Raw genomic sequence first — 5,433 nt, 5'->3', positions numbered from 1 at the left:
AAATGGTTCTACCCCTATACAAATTCAGAGAATGTATTGTAAGCATAAAATGTAGATTGTATTGTAACACCCCTCTTCGTCAGATCCACTCGGGACTCCGAACAGTACAGACACTTTAAAATAGAATCCTTGTGTAAAGTTATAGTTTCTATTGAATAAACGTTATTTTTAAAAAATTAGTTTCTCACATCGAAACCATTACTTATATATATAGCCTTCTAACGAACGTGCTACTCAGGCTTGCTCTGGTAACTCAATTGCATCTTTTCATTTTCTTATTATCGTATTAAAGTACTAACCGTCCGATAGTTTCTTTAAAATACGAATATTCTCCCACATCCACTATGTCCTAAGTGGGTGTTCCTTGTTTCTATTCCTTATTCAGAATACACTGCAGAACCGTGTACCAATTCCGATATATAACTCACATGCAACACATGCTGTGGTTTCACCAAGCCTAAATCAAGTATGTTTAAGACATAGAGTCGTCAGCGAAACTAAAGTTGTCTTTAATGACTTGATAGACATCGTAGTTCTAGAATGGCTTTGCGCTGAGTGAAAGGAGTTTTCATGAGCGAGCGTTTATTCAAAATTATGTTCAAGTCCGCTAGTTTTCGTGGTCCGCGTGACCAATTAATATCTTTCAATTAATTAAGGTTTTTAGTTGAGACAAAATTCAATTGAGGTTGTCATTTCACAATAAACAATAAGATTCAACCGTTATGCTTCAGAACATATTAAAGAAGGCAAAATACAATTGTGCCCATTGGACACGACATTCTTTGGTCTTTTCTTAGAACTTCCTACTAACAGGGACCCTCCTTTTGTACAGTGGCTGTATTTCGCGCTTTATTTTATAACCGATTAAACGGACTGGTCAGAAATGTTGTATAGAAACAGTAACGGAAACATTTTCGACTTTTATTGGCCTTTCGAGATGTCAACGCAAGTTGAAGGCGAAAGTACAAGTCTTTTCTTGGCTCCTTGACTTCTGCGAGGATTATGACGACATGCTCCAGAAGTTTTTTTTTATAAAGGTTTTTGCTGTTGAACTTTCTTCCGCGAGAGGGATTCCGGCTGGAATTCATATAAAAATAATTAAACAAATTTGTTATGCATTTATATGAAGTAATATAATTTAAGAATTATTTTTTCACATAAATGTAGTTTTACTTACTTGTGTAAGTACATGTGATTTTATTAACAAATTCATAAAATTTTAGTAGGCGAATTGTATAGCATAATATAAATTCAATGTGTGGTGATTAGTGACCACATCACACCAGACCGCATCTCACGATTTCTGAATAATTATAAATTCAATATTTATAAAATAATACAATTCACATTTTAAATTGTGATGTACAATTTTTCATTAAATTTGTTCAAAGTTTTTTATAAATTTAAGATTTGATTGCTAAAAAGTAAATAGGATATTTTCTAGTATAAGAGAAGTGACACTCAGACATGAAGGCAAGTTAAAAAAAAAAATCATTCAGTCTAAATCTATTTGACAAAACTACCCCAACTTTTTATATTTACCGATAAAGAACCTTATCATTCGAGCTCTATAAGTGATTTCAACTTAAAACTAGACTTTTTCAGTAGGGAGAAATACATTTACATCTAATATGTATTACAGAAAAAAACCTGCTGAAAAAGGTTTTACTGCATACAAACAAACTTTTCTTAAAAACAAAGTTAAAAGGAAAAGCCTGTGATACATTGTGAATAAATTGTGTTTTAATAGATAACACGGCCTGCCATTTATTTTTACCGTTTCAAATTTGTATGTATTTTGGTACTGCAAGGTTTCTAAATCTATCCATGAATATGTACAGCCATAAATATCAAAATAATTAAGATTTAAAAACTTGCTCTTGGTGAATTAGAACTGATATTATTATTTATAAAATACATGAAAATTTTTAAGCAGTATTAATTTGCTAACTGTAAAAATGCTTAAGATCGTAATAACGGATTTTATGATGGTTTTTCTTCATTATTTTTCTAAGTAATAAAAAACATTATCTTAGTGCAGATAAATATATGAGAAATGGTAAAATCCTGATAAGACCTTAAATTGATAAAAAGAAATGTAATCAGTAAAATTTGTTCTGTTTATTGTTAATTTCTGAAAATAAAGAGCAACCAATATATAGAAGCAAAGAATAAATGTTTTTGTTACTTAAAAAATATTAAAAAGTAAAAAGCTAACAATTTAGAGAAACATATTATGTATTACTCCATTGAAAAATCCACGGAGACTACTTTCAAAAATTAATTCATACACATCAGAATATGATGACTGTTCTCTTCTGTTTTCATTTGCAATGTTATTTTAATAGCAAAATGGAAGCTTACATTATCCATAGAGACTTACTTTCCATGTTCTGGGTCGAGGATGACCTGAATAGAATTGACCGACTGTGTATAATACGGGTTGAATTTGAACAAAACATGGTATCGCCCAGTCATCCGTTGGAACAAAAATCAATTTAGATATTATCCGATTACAGAACAGATCTGTAGTAGACAAGTAGAAACAAAGCTTACGTTTATAAAACTTTTGTTGTAAAAATTCTTAAAAAAGTAATACACATAATTTAAAAAAAATATATGAGTCGCAAGAAAAAGAATGGAAAAGGAAACTATTGCAAAGAATTATATAAACACATATTTGAATTAAACAATGAACATTTTTAAGTTTTATGTAATCACAGTCACAGTTTATTTTTCAATTTAGGTTATGACTGTTTATATATTAGATTTTTGGGAAATTTGGAAGAAACAGTCAATTTTATCTAGATATTATAATGAATAGTTTACAATTTACGTTTTTAACCGATTATAACTTGTAACAATAATAAACTTTTGTTGTGACAACAAACTTTAAATTTCTTTTTGGGGTCAAAAATTTTAACGATGATCCTAACTAAAAATAATGCTTATCACTTTTCGCGTTTTTAAAAAAAATAACATTAAGACAATGATGGACATAAAAAATTAATGTTTGCGGAACGTTTCTTTTATTTTTGATCTTGAAAAAATAAGTTGGTTCCGGTATTATCAATTCGAACTACGCTTTATATTTATTGAAATTGTGAAATTTTAATAATATCCTGTCGTGGATAAATTATAAATTATTTTGGTTCACAGGGTAGAAACATTATATCATAAAAATACAGCATGGTTTTGGTTATTCATTCATTCATTATTATTCGAAAAGTAGTTTAAATTTGACGTTTGCATAGCAACACCATATTTCAATTGAGGAAACAAAAAATTGAAATATAGTGCACATATTGCGCTATCCTATATTCTAACAAGCATTTCAAGTTTTCAATTCATTCAAATCAGCATAAATCAGAGAATTACAATTAAATAAGATGCCGTAAAATTTATTTTACATATTTTGAAGATAATAGTACCGAAATAAAAAAATTCCCGTTAGATATGCTTGTGAAAGTGCGGATCATAGTTGTATTTTGTAGGTTAATTTTAATTTTGTTTTTTATGTAAGCTTATATACAATATTTTTAATTAATCTTTATGTAAGGTATTAGTTGAGATAAAAGTCAGTGACACGAGCGGGATTCGAACCCATGACTTTTGGCTAAGTACTTCTTGAGCTATCGTGACTTCGATCCACTCGGACACTTACCTCCCATTTCAACCCACCTTTTTGAATTTTCCATCCTTTTTACCATTTTTCAAATGGCAGGAAATCTATATCATTCTTGGCGACAAATGAAATGGTCACGAAGAGCTTTAGTGAAGATATACTTTATTTCGCTTATTAACTCCATTCGATTTCGTGGTCCGATTGACCATATAACTTTTTTCAATTAATTAATTGAAGGTACCAATGTAAGGTATTGGTAGAGATAAAAAAAGTCATTGTCACGAGCGGGATTCGATCCCACGACCTACGGCTAACTATGCAGCTGCTCTACCACTTGAGCTATCGTGACTTTTATCTCAACCAATACCTCACATAAAGATTAATTAATTGAAAAAAGTTATTTGGTCAATCGGACCACGAAATGTAATAAACTTATATACGATATTATAATTGCAAAGCTGGTGTATTTTAGTTGAGTTAAGCCATTTCATTAAAAGATGGTTTATTACTTGAAAGGTATGCAAAGATCTGCCCATAATGTAATTATTTCCAATGACAGAAAAAGCTTAATCCCTTGATACATCCAACGAAACATGATCTGAAATCGTAGATATAGCCAATTTCTGTGGAACCAAATAGTGCTTAATCTAATTTCAAAGATCAAGAGATCAAGATGATAGCGCGATCATTACTAATAAATAATTAAAATTACAGCATCTCAAGGGGAGATGGACTCTCTTCAATGAGAACTTTCTTACAAAAACATCACTCCCGGTTTCTTTTTTATACGAAAAGCCGTGCTGAGCTATTAACCACACGATTTTCGGCGCGAACTCGTATCCGGGGAAAATAAAATCACTTGCTCGGTCGACGATTTACATAGGTAAACGGTTCAACCGTCGGTTGTTATTTGCATAAAGTGAATCCGCTACTCCAAAAAACCGGCTTCTCTTGTCAAATAGGTCTTTAATTCCACGGCGGGAACGCGTCCCATTCAGAAGAGTACTCTAAAAGCTTGTATCACGGCTGCAAACGTTCATAACCTTTTGTTAAAAGAAATCAATTCAACAAATGATTTATTTTGGAAAAATCAGTAAAACGGAACTTTTGAATAATCAATAATTGGAAATCACAGAAGTTACTACCATTATTGTTTAAACTGGATTTATAGTTTATCAATAAGTGACATTCCGACGTGACTGGATGACTGATTGTATCTGGTAAAGAACAAATAGCCTGGGTAAGCGGATCTGGCGTTGATCTTTGCAGTCAATTTTCTCCTTAAACAATATCGCCCTATCTCTTTGATCAATTCAGAGAATTTCAGAGATTCCCTATTATAGGCAATAGTTGGTTGAATTTCTAATTCTATGTTTAATGACGGTGCGATTGTTTAACTCACAATGACTGAAATATGACTTTACGGTTTTGAATCAAAGCTCAAAATCTCTTCATTAGACCCTTAAACCAATAATTATTAATTGGTAAAGTTACAAAATTTGGAAAAATAATGCCTTATAAAGATTTGTCAAAAATGAAAACATTATAGAACTACTAAATTTGTACGCGTATTTTATAAACAAAATTAATTCTGTTCTTAACTATAAAAAATAATTTAGACAACCTTCTTAAAAGGAATGTAGTGTATAAAGTTAGGTGTTCATGTAAGAAACGGCGTATTGAGCCAAAGGTCGTGGTTTCGAATCCCACTCGTGACACTAACTTTTCATTTCAACCAATACCTTACAAAAAATTAATTAATTGTAAGAAACTAATGTTCAAAACACTGTACAATTCTTATAAAATCG

General features: G+C 30.8%; 1 non-coding gene across 1 annotated transcript; it reads right to left on the bottom strand.

The window, feature by feature from the left end:
* Positions 1–3,901: 3,901 nt before the first annotated feature.
* Positions 3,902–3,974, bottom strand: Trnat-agu. The gene has a single exon. It is a non-coding gene; the product is annotated as a tRNA-Thr (tRNA).
* Positions 3,975–5,433: the final 1,459 nt, after the last annotated feature.

The sequence above is a fragment of the Cimex lectularius genome, unplaced genomic scaffold, assembly GCF_000648675.2.
Source record: "Cimex lectularius strain Harlan isolate CLEC.00 unplaced genomic scaffold, Clec_2.1 scaffold133, whole genome shotgun sequence".
NCBI lineage: Eukaryota > Metazoa > Arthropoda > Insecta > Hemiptera > Cimicidae > Cimex > Cimex lectularius.
The sequence above is the reverse complement of the archived record's forward strand: the minus strand, read 5'-3'. Positions and strand labels throughout refer to the sequence as shown.